Source organism: Sinohyriopsis cumingii, chromosome 10 (assembly GCF_028554795.1).
Source record: "Sinohyriopsis cumingii isolate HCF-2022 chromosome 10, ASM2855479v2, whole genome shotgun sequence".
In the NCBI taxonomy this organism is placed as follows: Eukaryota; Metazoa; Mollusca; class Bivalvia; order Unionida; family Unionidae; genus Sinohyriopsis; species Sinohyriopsis cumingii.
In genome coordinates, this window is record NC_142970.1 from 39034574 (window position 1) to 39053855 (window position 19282).

The following is a 19282-nucleotide window of genomic DNA, read 5'->3' on the forward strand; positions in this document are numbered from 1 at the left end:
AATGCAAACGTAATGGAAACCCATTGAAATACTTATAAGTACAAGTTGATTGTTCAAAGGTATTTCGAAATTGAATCGCGATATAACATTAGCTTACGGAGACAACTATGGCAATGCAAAATAGTAAGACTATTTTGATGAAATAGCAGAATTTGATGTTGAAGAAATAATGACATTAAAATAAACTTAAAGATGAAGAAATACAAATACTGAAATAAGTTTGACAGAAGGTAAAATACATTTAATTAAAAACAAACATGTGCTATATTTGTGATATAAATTGAACGACGAACAAATATATGATACAGTAGGAAAGGAAGATCATTGAACAAGACGGTATTTATATCAGCAGTGGTACTAGTTTTCTGGATGGTCTATAAAGCGCTCGCCTCTACCGAATACTGCCCACTCTCATCTGTCTGCGTGGGTTCGATTCGGCCTATATCGTTATGTGAGATAACTGTCACAGCAGTTGATTGCCGTGGATCGGTGGTTCTTATTATTGAAGACTTTGAAAGTCTACGATGTTGTAGGATCAGCTAGTATCACATAACGAACCATACCATTTAATAATTGGTAACGGACAATCTCAAAGTTACAATTGAAATTTTCCTGGAGATTATATGAATTATATTAGCACCGTTGATCTTAAAAAGCACATACTACACGCCCCACAGTTTCTAATAATTATCCTTGTTTCCGAGTGTTTGTGATCATAATTTCACTATTAATGTATGATATAGAGTAATAGTTGATGTTTGAATCGTAAGCTGGATGCACTTGAAACATCCAAAACTGTTATTTAATTCATGAGCTAGCCTGCTTGTTGTATTTTCTTTTAATTTAGTACAATATAAATTAAGCTCACTGTAAATTGATATCAAACATCCAAATCACCAGATTGCCTCCAACTTTGTGGTAGCTAGGTTACCTTATTATTGATTTATCATGTGATCGGATAAACATAGCTCTGGAAATATTATATTTTTTTAAATTAATAGACACGTTACTACATGCATATTGCTTCACATTTCCGAGTGTCACTATCAGGTTTAATGTCATTCTTGTGCTTGCACCCTTGATATCATTTATTAATCTCCATTACTAGCACAGACCTATATCATTAACCAACACATGAATGTTGCATAAGATTATAGAAAACATGTTATATCTTTTCAGGTCCGGCCTGGTATTTAGAACAAGGTGGAATAGTTGGATTAGGTAAAGCAGCTGGTGATATAAATGTCTCATTAAGAAATGTCCAATAGATTGTCCTAAATATACCCGGGTTAGTCAATGCAACAACACTGATATATAGAACCTCACCGCCATGACCCAGGTTTTCATTAAAGAGTTATGCAGCACTGTTAGGAAAGGTAGAGCTTGCCTGGGGAGGTATTTTCCTATTATATTGTCACCTGTCGTGATGACATTAAAACGCAATGTACACTTGCTAGGGATTGGTGTCAATAAAATAGAACATTTGAGTCCACAATTATTATATCTAGCGACATGCTGAGAACCTTACACAATATATCTCTTCTCATTGTTTGTCTAATGTTTTAAATTATAAACATTTCAACAGGCATATTGTAATTGCTGCGAGATTAACTGTTAGCTTTTCTTGCTTCACTACCCCTGGATAAGATGTGAAACGTTGTACAGACTCAAACCAGCCACTTGTTTTAAATGCTATTTATTAATCACCTTTGCTGTCTACCATTTGTGAGTATCAATTTTAAAATTTCTATTAAACTTTAATTATACGTTAAATTGTAATTTTGTCACTTTATTTATTTAAATACTATTAAAATTCAAATTGTCTATGTTGTTATATTTTGAACATATTTTTCTATAGAAATTGTCTTGTATGATAACAATATATATTTTAACTGTACTGAAAAATTCATGCAAATAAGAAAGATAAAGTAAGTTTAAATTTGCTTTATCCAAAGTAGTTAGAAATAATACACAATTTCTGTGATTCGTCGCAAATCGTGTTTGCTCTGAAGATCAAAACGACTTTATAAATATGTTGAAATAGGCGTGGCATGCAAATAGAAAAGTTTCATTAAAATTTACCTGAAATAAGTTGGCCTGATATGTCACAATCATATACTTTCCATTCATTACCAACTATTTTAGTAACTTTCTGGTGTAGAGTTTCCTCTCTTATTTAGTAGGTGACGAATGAGTTAGAGGTAGACATAGTTTTTGTTAATGTTTTGTTATATCCAAATTAAATAGATTTGGGGAAATTACATTTTATCCCTTTTCTTTATATTTCGTTGCAAACTTTTTTCTCCCTAAACTGTATAGGCTCTACTGTAATCTTTACTTCCATCTTCTCTTTAGTTAACATATGACTGTTTATTAACAATTACTGAACGCTACACAAGCATATGTGTTCCTCATATAATCATCCGACAATATCACATAAATGACTATTTGGAACCATAACATATAGTGTCATAATCTTGAGGTAAAATATGAACTAGAAATATGTGTTCATGCGTGTTAAATACAAGCCTTATTCTGGCTTAGATAATTTCTGTTATACAGTTTAAACAGTATCCAAAATTTCAAATTGCATTCGGTGCAGCAATACATACATTATGGGTATCAACCCCACACATACAATACAATGTTGCTTTCAGTTTAAAAATTCAATGTTTAGATTGCTAACATTACAATTCTTAAGAAAAACTAAAAATTTTAATGTTTGGTTTAACTATTCTGTTCTAAAGCCATTATACACAACCTATCACAACTTCATGTTTCTAGTTTTACTACTACACTTGGGATTACAATTTAAATGTTTATGGCAAAGTGACTTACAGGCCATAGATGACAGTTATATGACCTGTATATTTCGTACATTTGTTTGTCAGTATTGAACTTTCTGGTGTGTCAAATTCCTAATAAATATTATGTTAATGTAAAATGGATTCAAAGGTAAACTGACGGTGATATTCTTTCCATTGATTTACAGGCAGATTGCGAAAAGCTCTACTGTACATAAAACCTTTAGTGGGTCACCGATTTCACTTCATAACCAGAAACACTGCCACATTGCTCAAAGTGCACTCTCGCCATAATACATACAGGAAACTTCACTATCGAACTCATATTATATGGAATGAACAATTGCCATTAAATTAATATCAAAGATGAATAAATCTAATATCTAAAGTGACTTAATCTAAAAATGACTAAATCTAACACATGCATCAGCATCAAAATTACAGGGAAAAAGGCTCTAACATAGCGATACTTGTTATTCGACATTATCCGTCTTGTAAAAGATGCTGTCACTTCCACCCACGGAATACATCTTCAAATTGACATGAGGCTTGGGGTTTCCACTAAAAGACTTCTAATGATGTATGCATCTTCCTGAAGAATAAATATGCCAACCATATCAGCTCTTTTGAAAATATTGTTTTCGATGAAAACTGTTCTTATCTTGAATTCCTGAAATTTGTGTGGCTCAGTCCTGCTATTAAAATGACATAAAATATTCAATGTTAAGACTTTCGAGGAATACCGATATTATGAAATAATTTTAAATTTACTTTGTGATAAATCCAATGAAGTAATCAAACAATGTGCGTAACACCTCATAAACAAATTTGGTATTTCACCTGGAAATGTCGAATTCATTTACTGTGATGACAATTAAATGCTGGAATAGCTTTGACTTTTGGTAAATCCTTTATCACAACACAGACAATGGAAGGGAATGCTAAAAAAAAGCGGAAATTTTTCCTTGCAAAATAGGTTTATAAATTTACAGACTTAAAACAAGCCATGTGTTGCATTTTTTAAAAGACTGTTAAAGTGTTAGTGTTGCTAAGTTTAGAGATTTATTCCTGGTAAATGCACTGAAAGAATACATGTTTATTTATAAAATAATATTAGTGGTGAAGAAGACAATATAACATGACTTTACTGGGAGCTAAGGCGTACAACAGTGATTTCAAAAAGGTCTCGTTACATTGTGAAACATTGGTTAAATATAGTCAACAATGGGATTACATCAAGTTTGGATTAATCAAACGGTTTGCATCACGGGACTATTTCTGAAGATTTCTATTATAGATTTAGTTATTGTATCGATAATTAGATTGATCGTCTCAAGAACAATAGACGAGAATTACTTTATGTAAATATTACGAATTTTTACTCCAGTCTTGGAGTATATATATATCCTTATTAATTGGCTTCATAAAATATGAGGAAATAAGTTAAATGAAACAAAGCACTAACTGGATTAAACAATTCTTCCTATCATATCACTATATCTTATAGATATCGACATACTACTGCAACTTCGAGTCATTGGCAATGTGAACATTGAATTAAAATTTCATTAGACCGTTTACACCTAACCGCTACGGTGACCATGTGCTTCTAGTTTGCTTGGAGCAAGTTCAGTCTTTTTTTTAATTCTGTCATTCCATATCCCTGTATTATCTCCCTTATGCAAGAGAGAGAGAGAGAGAGAGAGAGAGAGAGAGAGAGAGCGGAGTGTCGAAAACAAAGATGATTCCCTGTCGATGCAGATCTGCACATATTTTATTCATTTAGAAAGGGAATATCGTTTTTGTTCTTATTTTTGTGAGAGCGCTAATGATTAATCAGTGAAAATAATATCACATTGAGAATATATAAACGATAGCCTAATGTCGAAATATAGCCTAACTTTGAAACAATATCATATATTCGTATTAATGCGTCAAGGGCGTATATAAATTTGATATATCAATAAATTTCTGTATCAAATTGTTTTATTCCGAATTGTTATTATATTTTATATTTTTGATTTAAACTAAAATTGTTTTTATATTTCTATCGTACACTTTCATAATTCAAAAATCTTTTCGACAGTAAATGTACTTTTCCTATGTCTGCTGGCATTCCCTCTAAAGGTTGAGTCATAAGTTCACTATAAACATGTTTACGACACAGTTAGAAACATTCCCCGGGGGAATGGGGTTATAAGGTTGTAGTGGATATGCCCATAAAAGCCCTACCTAAATGTAATTGTACATTCGTATATATAGTCCAAAACAGTTGCGAAACATTCAGCTGTTCAAGTTCTGGTTTGGGAAAAGCTTCAGAGATCACGTCTACAGTATAGATTGAGACAGGTTATAATACCTCTTTCTTCATCCCTTCTCTATGTTAATCTTTCAATATATTGATCCTTACACACACACACACGCGCACACACACACATACACACACACACACACACACGCACACACACACACACACACACACACACACACACATATATATATATATATATATATATATATATATATATATATATATATATATATATATATATATATATATATATATATATATATATATCTTGATTTTAAATATGTGACGAGTGTCGGGAATGCACGCAAATTATTACCTGATACAAATGTCCATAAGACGTTTATTTCAACTCTCAAGGCTCAGAAACCGTTTCTGTGCAAATGCTTTCATGGGATATTGATAGCCTTGATGGTCACATCGAATAATATCATGGTTCAGGTTCTTGTAGAAAGCGGATGCTTGAGAATTGGTATCTAATTTTAATGGATGATGACATCTTGCAGTAACTGAAAGTTTGTCTTGAAAAGAACGATGTCATTTTGTAACGAAACAATTGATCTTGTCTTGGGAATTAAGATTCATGTGTTAAAGGCGCTGAAAGGGCTTATAATGAGGATATAGAAGGAGTTGTTTGCAAAGCCTTTTTTCGATGCTAGGTTTGGTGATGTTTTTTCTTCTTCATTTGGTCTCATTCAGAAGAAGAACTTAATAGGTTGCTTAGCTCCATTAATTACGTTTCATTAATTAAAATTAAAATTAAGGTTAGTAAAAAAATTGTAGACTCCTCATTTGCAGGAAAGAGAATGGAAAATAACTTAGTGAGCTGTTTCTTTGGCAACCGCTTATACTTATTGAACTTTTGTTGATGCAGGTTACTTTTTTTTTGTTTTATGCCGAACCACTTTTCTTTGACTTATGTCGCTAAAAGATCCATGTTGATTTTTCTTCTTTGATTTTGTGTAAATATTTCCAATTCCTTTATCTTTCCTTTTATTGTTAATGCAGATACGATAACAAAGATGTCCTTCTCCAGAGTCCTTGTACGTTTCCACCTGTTCTTTCATATCCCACCAACTGACTTTGCCTTTCGATAGCGTGTAAACTTTCTTATGTTTGTATTGGGATTGTTTGGTACTTGTGTATTCTCATTGTAATATCTGTCCATTCTGCTGTGTGGATTAGAAGTAGCTGATCAGTTTAAGAGTTTATCTTTTCACTAGTTGTTCTACTTTTTTACTTTATTCGATAATTGTGAGTTTATTAGTCAGTCATTGAATATTCATGATGATATTGAATAGCAAACAATAGAGAATTGTGCATGACGTCCAAACTCTGCATGATAAACAAGTATACTGAAAAGGGAATCGCAAAATACTATTATGTATAATTCCCATTTACTAAGCATTTACTATTCATTCATTCACTCTAGTGAAAACATATTCGTATTTTATTCAGAAGCTTAACCACCCGGAATATATTAAGGTCTTTCTGTTGTGCTCTTCCAGAACTGGGGTTGTTGACTAAGGTTAATAGTAAATCGGTAGCTTAAATCCGTGATGACCATATATCATTTACATAATTCAAAGTCTAATATACCTATTAGCCTTTTCAGAGCTTGCGAATGTGGTGAATTTTGTGTTGACAGCAGCAACAAATGGTGCAACAATGACAATGACGCAGACTGCTCGTGCAAGAAAGGTTGTTTTGACAGTTACATCTTTCTATTGTTCCCTTCCGTTCTTTCTTGAAGATAGTTATAGTTCTGATGCTTTAAAAAATTCTACTACTAAAGCTGCTCCTCTGATGTATCAGTTAATATTTTTCTATTTTACTACTCCTGCAGCTACTGAGACTGATGTTAATACTAATATTTCCACTTATGTTCTTGATTATTAGTTACATCACTATAACAATCACTAACAATACCAGCAAAGTCGTCATAGTAAACATCAGTATCCTATTAATCGTCGTTACCAATTTTACAAGCTGCATGGTATCTGACACCCTTCTGGAGCCCGACGAGACTGAGGATATCTACTGCAATATAGTCACTTGCACAAAAGAGGGCATCATGTCAGTTGTAAGTAAAAGCTATGTTTAGTTATTCTTGGCATGCAGAATTGTAAAATGAGCACGCTCTATGACTCATCTACAATCACATTATATAAGTGTTTTAACTGTGTTGTGGAAATATTAGTGAACAAAAACAGTTGATCTTAAGTTGTGCACTTTAAGTGTCAATGGCTATGGAATTGGTTTAAGCTCTGTAGTGTGTCAAATGATGAATAAAAACTGGATTTTGCTGTTAAGCAGTTAAGCAGTACCGTGTCTGTGTCAGCGAAAGAATGCAGAAAGAGATTGGTTTTAAGCTTGACAAAGCAGCTGTTTACCAACCAATTGATTGTGGGATTGGTCTAATGCTATACAGTGTAAGTGCAGATTGACTTATGGATTACGGGATTGGTCTTAAGCTATGCAGTGTAAGTGTATGTAGATCAGTTGATTATGGGAATGGTCTTTTGAAATGTATGTCAACACATCAATCTACATGCGATATTGACATATTATATACACAACATTTACATTTACATTATTTCGTCATTAATAGCGTATCATTGGAAACATTAAATATTCAATATCTTCCATGCCAACGGATTAGTTAGGGAAAGTGAGTCCAATCATACTTATTTAAACACTGAATTTGTGACTTCGTGATCTGTCTACCAACCTATATACTTTCCTATGGTGTTTGTTTTGGATCTGCTTTAGGGTCAGTATTTATTATCTTATGCATATTTGATTTAACTTATATCTGATTTAACTGTTTGTAAGTTTTAAGATATTTTTATTTTTTTATTTCATTATGTCACATTAATGTAGTTCTATTGACTTGGAACTCGATACTTTTTCAACTAAATAGTTTGATACTGACTGTTCATTTGTGTAAATATATAAAGCTGACCTAGTTTCCGACCTTATTTCAAAATTAGTAACAGTCATGTCAACAAGTATTTCTTTTAATTTATTTTTATTGTAAGAATAATAATACCGTGATCGAGGCTGTGTTGGCTAAGTGACCCTCGACGTGTAAATAGTTTTAAAGAAGTAAACAACTTTTTCGCGGTGTAAAATGATTGTTTGTTAATTTTTCTTTAGATTATTTGTATTGTAAAAGATTAATTCGTTTCTCTGGAAATATTTGTGTGCTCATACAGAATTCTTAAACAAGGACATTTCCTAAAAATTGTATTCGGATTTCCCTCACCGGAGTGTTACTTTTTGAATTTCTACAAGGAACTGCAGACCACAACATAATACAGGATGCAGCATACGTTATCGCCTTCCATCTTGGATTCTTCGTCGGGACGCGTACTTGATTTCATCATAACACTTCAATATTAGGATTTCTTAAATTTTACATGTGGGTTATTTTTGGATCCTTTTTGGATTTGATTCTTAAACCGTAAATTCTTATTTTTCTTTTTAACAGTATTTTTCCAGCCTAAACATATAACATAAGAATTAGGACAACATTTACTTTTCATGTATTCATTACATTAGAGATTCATGTAGAATAAATGTGAATGTGGACAAGTATTACAATCACTATCTCATTTCAGAATTACATCTTCCCCTTTAAGCAGAAATGTTATAAAAGATTGGACCCCACCTTTCTGTGTGAGTTTCAAACTATTAGTATCGTGGAATGGCTAGTGTTACAGTGTTTACAATGGCTTTCTATCTTAGGTAAAACAAAAGGATGCGCTATACCTGTCCGTCGTTGTTGTATGTGTTTTGTGGACTTCTTTGCGTCATTCTTTCTTACTGAAACACGGAATGAAAGATGGTATTTTTAATTTTAGATTACAATGGAGAATTGGTGTCCGCCTGAAGGTCTTCAAGTTGATGTCCACTACCCATCCTATGATTATGCTGATGAAGACTGCAATTACTACTCCTCGACTTAACAGGTAATGTGGCAGAAAGATAGATCTTTTAAGTGTTTTGACCGGGCTAATCGCCGTGTCAGAGATATGTATGATACACTGGGATGAAAGTTCAATTCGAACAAATTTTCAAAGACAATATATTTAAATTAGGAAGCAATTTAAACAAAACCTAGTATGTTAATACATGTGAAATCTCATATTGTTCGATCGACTATTTCGTGATTAACTGACATTATTTGAGTATGTTTTGAAACACATGTAGCATTTTAATACACTACACAATCCATTGTCAGATTTTATGAGCGCTTGTTTGCAATCAAATGATAAAATGTGATTTGCGTTTGACAATATCGTTTGAGTAAATTGAATGTTTACACGTACCTCAAACACAAGCAAGCAAAGCATCGAGATCTGATGTATGTTCAAGATTGCCTGATGGTTTGGCTGAATGTGTTGTTTATATATTATGGTCTACACAGCCACTTTGAATAAACATATTTGAATATTATGTAAATCATCAGACACAGAATACAGACGAAATGGTAAACCTTTACACATACATAACCATATGAATAATCCTAACTCTAAAACTTTACACACACACACACACACACACACACACACACACACACACACGCACACATATATATGGTACTAGGACAAAATGGTATGGACAAAATGGTACGACTTAAATTTTATTAATACGAAAAACACAGTCATTAAGAGGCTGCTATTGTGAACTGACCATGGATGATTTATAATAATTACCTAGACAAACAAAAAATTTTAAATTTTAAAATAAAAAGCAATATCAGGATGTATATATATATATATATATATATATATATATATATATATATATATATATATATATATATATATATATATATATGCATATCTTAGTTCGGATTACACTGGACAGTGAATTATTACCTTAATGTTACACTTGCTACATTGTTATTTGATTACCTATATACATAAAACTCACTTATTTTAACTTTTACTTTCTTTTTTTTATAACTTACCTGTTGGAGATAAGCTTGTGTACCAGCGGATAAAGAATTTTCGAATAGAATCTTTTGGAGTGTGCATTTTGTATTTAATTACTTACATAAGTATGTTTATTTAATAATTTAATCTAATTTGATGGTGTCCAATATATTTAATTTATCTACCTATGGACCATTGGTTTCAAAATTAAATGTGTTTATAAATATAAAAAAATGTCATTGAAACTACCACAGTCAGCAGCCGATTTAAATAATCAACCACAAATCAGTCACTCTGATCTGATTTCAAGATATTACAATTTGGTTCATTTGTTGCACTAACATTTTAAGCTGACAATGGAACAAAGAAGAACATACTAACGAATGCAATGATTGTGATGTCATTGTTCATAGCATATAAAGTATAATTAACAAGGTGTAGTATTTCAAAGATTTATATAGAAATGTAGCAAATGTTTATATTATTTTTTGATTTGTATGTGTCTTCAGGTGATCCATTAAACGATTTGGTTTCTTTTCGAAGTCTGTACGTCCTCCTGTTTACACCAAAACAGAAACACGTATTGCTCTAGCACATTGAACTTGTGTCAAATACTATTCGTCGAGTGTTTTTCATTTTAAAATAGTCTTGTACATATTTCATACTTCTTAATATAAATGCAGTATTATTTTGAATGAGCCGTTGATAGTGAATTTTATGCCTCGATTTGTGTATTTGCCAACCAGCTTAATATTAATGGTATCAAACAGAAAGACATGATCCCGTTTTTCACTGTACAAAGCTGCAATATGAGACATATTTTTGTATTCACATTTCAGTTGAATTTCTGATCTGAAGAGTAAGATCTGAGATTGTCCACCAATTTACAACAATCAAAGAGATGTGGACAATATAACAATCTCCCCAACGGCAAGAGATGTGTTAGTTAGATGATTAAGTATGTGTGCCAGCAGCTTTTAACGGCGAAACGTCTTTCTGCGGGTACTACAAAATTTGCTGAATATAGAAGATCAACTTCTGCATCCTTGTTTTGACATCAGTGTTATATTTTATAGTTTTGCTGAATTAGGACTTACATTTTCAACAATATCTTTCATTATTGTAACTTTGATATTATCAAATTAAAGATCTTCTCTCAGGCCTTGTGTTTGTTCGTTTAATAAAACGTAGATCACTCGTCCTTTCAAATATTTTCTAACAGGATTTACTGACCTTTGGAACTCTTTTTATAAAAGATGAATACCGTTCTTACACAGAAATATATTGGTCTCAAAATGTATGTTGTAATGTAAAGACATTTGTTTTCACATTTAATGGCTGTCAAAATAAAAAAGGAATTGCTTGCTTGTCCTTTTTAAAGGGATTTTAAAATTTATACACACAATATCAAGTTTAACAAAAAGAAGCACAAGAAGTTGTAAAGTGATGCAATGATTTGTTTTCTTTAAAACCTGGTGTAGTAACAATGCTACATAGATCTGCACCAAACGCATCTAGCAGCAATACCCTGTTTCTAGGCACTGATTTGTGTTCTTCAACATCTGATGTAGTAACAATACTACATAGCTATCCCACAAACACATGTAGTAACAATACCATATTTCCAGTCACTAATTTTATGATCTCCAAAGCCAGATGTAGTACTGTAGCAATACTACATAGCTCTTCCCCAAACCCATGTAGTAACAATACCCTATTAATAGGCACTGGTTTTGTGATTTCTAAACCTGATGTAGTAACAATACTACATTGCTCTCCTATGCCATAATATTACTTGCTAATGTAGCATTTCTACATTGTTAAACTTGAAATCCCTTTTTGATAATGTTTTTCCAAGGTAACTGCATTGTTCTGAAGCTGTCATCATCAAGCCTGTTTTAATATCATGGCCAGTAATACATTCTTGTTGGAATAGCGGAAGGTGCTACGTATACAAGATATCCAGTATATTGAAGTATACAATATTTTAATCATCACAAAATATAGATAATTTCAACAGTAACGTAAGGCACAATTTCATTCTCATGTATTAGAAGTAGAATGTCAGTAGCATCACATTCAGTTATTTCTGGTAGTTCTTCCATATAAGGCAGATATTGGGGTAATTATTTCATTAAGAGGCTGTTTGAGTTTCATATAAATTCTGTTCTACTCTTCCATCGATCTCTTTCCAACATGTGGCCTACATATAGAGTCATTGTCTCCACTAATACAGAGTTTTCCTCATTAGTTTTCTGAAAAGATAAAATAGTTTATTTAAAAACATTGCAGACACTAGCATGTAAATTTTGTTAATACTATTTTGATCAACCATGCACACCTCATACAAGTATTCTAAGCATATACTCTCAACATCTGAATCAATGATCTTCAATAATTTAAAATACCCGATATTATCTTTAGAGTAACTACTGTAGATAATATAATTGGAATGCTATATGTAACTGTCAGGTAGAAAATTGCAATAAATAGACAAGTTTTATCGAGTTTCCATTCTGAGATATATATAAAGAAGAAAAATATTATCATTTAAAATCTGAATGCTAGTAAAATGAATACTGCAAGTGATAAGTATTCTAAGAAAATATTACCCAAACTGTACTTTCATCTGCCTCTCATTGTGAACAGGCATTAATCGATTCAAGCTCATTCTTTTGCCTTGATCTCTTGTCTTCTATAACTCCCATTCAGTGTGAACAAAAGTACTACATTTGGAGAATGAATTGGTCTGAAATCAGAGATTATGAGTAAAATACATATAAACTTGAATTAGGTCATACTTATCCAAGCGACACCTCCATAAGTATTGCCTGATCCAGTGCCCAACATTGCATCTGTCTTTTCAAATCCAGTCAGGGTATGCATGCATGGTTGTCGTTTAAAGATATTGATACTGGACAAGCTGTGACATAGGGTGGAGTCCCCTGCTCCATGTGTCTGATGTAAGGCCCATGCAATGATACATATGAACCTATCTCGTTATGAATGTTAATTATATACATGAACAATGATTGGGGATCTCATGAGATTTCTACTAAGGCTCTTACAGTTTTAAACAAATGTAAAATTATGGTAATCGTTTATTTCTTAAGAAACAAGGTATTATCTTTGTTAAACATCCTATTCAGAAGTGACCCACTTTGAAAATGATATCCAGGTGATGTCAAAATGCAAAGAATTGAAAAAGGAAACAAAATGAATGAAATTAATATTCAACAGCATGAAAGTTTACTGAAAATCAATCTTCTCGCATCTTTAACAACTGATGATCAGCATAATAGGTACAACCAAAATTGCATGTTGTCAGTTATAAAAATATATACATCATGATAATGATGGTTACAGTTGTTATTATGATTATTACAAGAAGAAATTAAATATAATGAAGCTATTATTATTATCATTATTATTATTATCATTTCCTAATATAAAGACGATACATTTTAAGCCAAAATGGACATTCATTTGTCATAAACTTAAAACATTTAATTTGTTTTTGAAATTTTTAAAGAAGACGAGAAAGTTTTATCATACGCAGAGTGGTTTATTGCACACAAAACAATGCATACAGCATTTATGTTATACATCAGTAGCATTAAACACCAATACAATCAGTATTGATATTTTGGAACTGCAAGGATAACAAATTGTGATAAAGTTCATATCTCACATGTTTTTACTAAAACCTACCTTGGATGTATGTAGAGACTCAGTGTGTACTAACAGAAATTTCTTGGAGTCCTTTCTCTAATGCCACTGTGTCACAGAACTTGTTTTTTAATGTTCAGCAAGTTTATTGATCTGGTGAAGTTAAGTAATTATTTTTCACATTTGCATGGTATTTGGGTGCAAACATGAAAGGATTGTGTTTATAAATACATAATTACTTTATATATGAACTAATATTCAAAAGTTTAAAATGTTTTAAATGTCTCTAAAATATGACCTTTAAAATTGTGTATGCACTCAACAGCACTAAGACTTAATGGTCTAACTAACACAGGAGCTTTCCCAAGGGCATCACTTGAGAATGGGAAGACCCAAGAGTGTAGTTATGAAACCTAATTTGTAATGTTTAGTAGTAAGAATATTTTGAAGATGGCATTGATTGATTTCATATTAAAATATTTAATTTACCCTGTTTACATTCAGTATCAGTTAGACCAGAAGTTGAAAGAGTGCGTCATGTTTCTGACAATTTAGTATTAATGATAAACATTAGACTGCATGCGATTGCAAAACAACGACTTGCTATTAAGGCCAATAGACTTAAGATTTCAAATGGACATTAATGTCCATGCTCTTATGATAAACATTATATGTGAGAGTTACAGTCATTGCAATGATGATTTATCACATAATCTACATTTTAACCGCTGCAATTATACATGAGTCAAGTTATTTAAATCATGGTCTAATAAACTTTCCTAACCTGTTTTATCTTCAGGTGATGGAAATCTTTATTCCATATGTCCGAAAATGTTGACTGCAAACTGCATGATGCGTCATTTCTGTCTTTCATGTATATACTGCTCGTCGATTGTTAATTTTCTAGATTTGTAAGGCAGCATCTTATCACCATTATCTGGCATTCTGTCTGCATGATGGAATGCATAATCCTCAAGCCAAGGCATTGCATGTTCTTTTCCTTGTCCTTTACTTAATACCTTTTCTGTACCCAGCTGAAATTGTGACACCCTTAGATTTCCTATCATTTCGATGGCTGCAGTGTGACAGTTTATATTGATGTCTAGCACTGGGGCAACATGCCGCAGACATGTAGCATGATGTCCCACCCATTCACATTATCCTGACACCAGGGGAACCAGTTTGGGTCTTAACACTAACCTCTTAAAGATGAGCCTCTAGCGAGGCAGCTGTTAGTACCATTTGTGTAAGTCTTTGGTATGATTTGGCTGGGGTTCGAACCCACGACTTCCTGCTTGCGAGACGGACGCTTTAACCACTAGATCACCAGAGCGGTAAGATTTCCTAATGTATTTGTAGTTTTGTCAATCCTATACAAACATCTGAAGCAAAATCCACAAACACGCTTTCCACCATCAGTAAAATAAGACACGTTCCCATTTCTGTCCCTTCCCTTCAACAACGTTGTCAAAAGGCTACTCAGCTCTGCTTTCAAAACACTTGGTCCATTATCAGTAAGCTGCTTTTTTGATATCAGCGTCTGTTATCCCTTTTAGACAATAATTCACACATTGTGTTGCTCTCTATAAGCATGTTGTTACATCTTGCATAGCTTTTCCCAGCAGCTTGGAGTTACAGTAAGTTATTAATTGTTTGCTATTATTTGATTTGCATGTTTCATCAAAGTTGTAATTGTATATGCTTAAATCATAGATGTATATGCTTAAATCATAGGTTTTAGATTTAAAGTGTGTTACAAAATATATAAGTTTAAATTTGATTTTTTATTCTTTTCTTTAACTTCAGATTTTGGTACAAGAATATAAACATCAATGAAACACACTTTATAGCTATAATGATTCATCAATGAACATTTTCTCTTCAAAATACAAGAAAATTAAATTTTTTCGGCTATCGTAAATGACACTAAAATCCCGAGCATCACCACATGCCCCATCTTCCACCAGCAAATCTTGGGATAACTAATTAACAAACATATTTCTTGCTAAAATGCAGTTCTGGACAAAGTGCATAGATTTGTTGTTGTTGTTGTTGTAGGGTTTAACGCCATTTTTCAGCACACGATAGGCTATACATGGCGGCCAGTATTAATGGTGGAGGAAGAACCCGGGAAAACCCCCCGGAAAGAACACCCGATCGACGAGAAGCTATTGGCAAGCTTTCTCACATACCCGCGTTGGCTGAATCCGAGACTCGAACCTACGCAGATAGAGGTGAGATGGCAGTGATCCGCAACGGAGAGCGCCTTAGACCACTCGGCCACTCGGGGCCCCCATAGATTTGATGATGGCACATGAAAACCAAGGATAAATAACATCATGAACCTCTTTATATAATGAAGCGAACATTCAAGTGGATAAGTGTATCATGGGCATTATGTTGTGTCCCTCTCCCAGTTTTGAGGCTTAAAATGCATGCTAGAACTGAAAACTATATCAACTGATTAACAGTTATTTCTGTATTGCTGTGATGAGTTAATATTTGACCAATAAGAACTGTAAAAATTCTACACATACCTATATCTACAAAATTTATTGCTCCACACCACCTGTTTAAATAATAAATAATAACAAATTTGAAGCAGAAGTAGGATATTCAAGAATCCTATAAAAAATTGTAATTGCTAACTGCTACATTTGAAAAAAGAAATGGTAGATATTACAATTAATTACAAGCAGAAAAGATAGAATCCTCAAATACATTGCATTTATTTTAAGGTTTATAAATATTTTGTGATATAACATTTAAGATGCTACATGCCTTGATCCATTAAGCTAATAATGTATTTTCCATCTGCTTATCCTTGAAGCAATTGCTTGAATCTGCTGGTTTTTCTAGAAGTTATTGATGAGCAAACTGCACCAGCATCATATTTCTTGTTCCTCTGCAACTGATGAATGACTTTTTGACAGATCTTCTTGCAAAGAACTTCCCAATTTGTCAATAAGTGATATACCCACAAGTTCAATACTTTTGGATATATCATCTTGCTACACATAATTGTCCATTAATGAAGTTTCTAAGGCTTTATTACTTTCAGTTCCATAATTGTTTTCCATGGGATTGCCTAGTTCATTAAAAGCAAAGTCTGTTTAACTACCCATTTTATATGGCTATGGTTTAATTGATTTATTTCAGGCAGCTTATAATACTAACCCATTTAATAAGCATTATGTTTACTTTTACTGCTAGATAATAGCAGCTATAATACAAAGCATTGGGCATTACATGAGCCATTGTTTGGCATAACTAATGTTAGTGATTGGATTTTCTCCAGAACTAACATTTCGCATTGTTTTACAACTAGAGAGCCATTGGGATTCCATTCATTACCCAACAGGTTCTGATATTTAGTTTTATACTCCCTCCATCAGTTCTCAGGCACTAGTTAATTTTACAATTATAGTCCAACTAAAGCCCCCTGTGTCTTGCTATGTCGGGCAAAGGAACTGATCTGCTATTCTGTGTAACTGCTATCAACAACTCTCAGCCTTGATCTTTTCATACAAGGGATTTGTCCCTCTATTTGAAGCAATTATAAAATAACTTTACCACATCTGAGTTTTCTCCATAATACAAGTGGGTGGAGGATATATTTTCCTTTATTCGTGAAACACTCAAACTCCTTGCATACACTCTGATTAAAAGTATATTTAAAGGTGGTATACAATTTACAACGGATGTAGACAGAAATGAGCTTGTATGTTTGTCCTACAGAATAACGATAACATCATATGGACAAGAACTTTGAGTATGTATATATGTATGTATATGTGGCACATCTGCACTATCACGGCCACCACATTGAGCCAGGTTAGTTAGGTAGTAATATTCATTAAGTTTAATTTGCTAAAAATTGTGATTGATGAGATAAGCCACTCTTCAGATTTGAGCAAATTCATGTGGATGCTCTTTGGACTGATTGGGCTTATTTTAAAATTTTATTTGAAACAACTTCTAAGCTCAATATCAAGCCCTAATAGTCAGGGTTGGTTCATAATGTTAAAACTATTATACACATAGGTAGACCATCCCCAATCATATCCTAAACTTCAAAGCATAGAGACTTGAAATGTTAGGAGAATATGTGGAATATTAATAATAAAGAACACATCCATGTATCCATGATCACATAATCCCTACACTTTCATCAAAATATTCAAGGGAACTATAAGATTTATGGGTTTTATGGAAAACAGTGACATTTCCAAGTCTGGACATAGTTATATTTATTCAATCAGAACATACTCTTATTTTTACTTCTTAATGAATCTCTCTCTCTCTCTCTCTCTCTCTCATAATTAAGAATATATTTCAACTATAGTGGTTTTTCGCACACTCCTGCTGCGGAACTAATTATGTTTTTATGTTCACCGACCCACCACCCCACCCAAATCATTGCTAACCTAGTCTGCCCTGTTGTTAAGAAAATTACCCTGTAGGACCTCCATGAATTTTCCTCACTTTTATTAATAAATAAACTAATATTTTGTGCTTGCTCCATTAAATGGATTTAATTGTTCTAACTGTATTAATATGCTTTAGTGACAAAATAGACATAATTAGAGTATTACCTATATAAACCATTAACACAATGGTTATGTGCTAATGGATAAAGAATCAAAATAATGTAAATAATTGATAATTGTTGTTGAAAAACTACTAAATGTACATATAGAAACGCTATAATACATCTACTACAACTACTAAGTTTAATAATAATCTCATTTTAAACTTACTTTGTCAGACAGTTTAAGGTCAGCAAGGCAACACATTTATTTATAAATATATAATGTTTAAATAATTTTAAAATAACTTTTTATCTTTTCCAAATTTTGTTGCTAAGATATTTTTCTTCTAAAAAATATTATGTTGAAAAGTTAAATGTGTAAATAACATCGAACAAAAATTCTCATGAAGGCTGTAACAGTCTCTAGGCTGAAATTTTGATTTGAAATCAATCTCATTACTACTTTTTTAACTGCTGAATGTGGAAACCATCTCTGATATTCTTCAACAATAACACCATTTTCAATTCAACTGCTGTGGTGGACATATTGGAATCCAGACTGGCATCGTTATTATTTAGGACCAACAAGACATCATAAGACGTATTTTGGTGGAAATCACATGTTGATATTACTTTCTATTTTTGGAGGAGTCTGATGTTCAGAATGACAATCTAGTGTATGCTCTTCATAGTTTATCTTTACATAATCCCAACTCTTTTCTAAACATATGGATAATGAGTTGGTTCACTATATGAATTTGTGGAAAGCAGTATCATATTAATGTCTACCACTTTTTCTTTAAATCAGAAATATTTTATTCTCATAATACTAAAAGTATTTACAACCCTTCTGCTATATAATCTCTCTCTCTCCCTCTGTCTCTCTCTGTCTCTGTCTCTTTCTCTCTCTCCTGTTTACATTATTTGACATTTGATATTTATGAATGCACAAGGGACTCATTGGTTGTTTACACCTGCTGTGCATCTGTGTTTTAATACCATCCTCGGCTTGCTAATCAAGTATGAG

General features: G+C 32.6%; 1 long non-coding RNA gene across 1 annotated transcript; it reads left to right on the plus strand.

The window, feature by feature from the left end:
* The first annotated feature begins 7073 nt into the window (after positions 1-7073).
* LOC149789904 (uncharacterized) lies at positions 7074-11209 on the plus strand. The gene is made up of 3 exons (XR_016423989.1): positions 7074-7195; positions 8979-9086; positions 10895-11209. It is a non-coding gene; the product is annotated as an uncharacterized LOC149789904 (long non-coding RNA).
* Positions 11210-19282: the final 8073 nt, after the last annotated feature.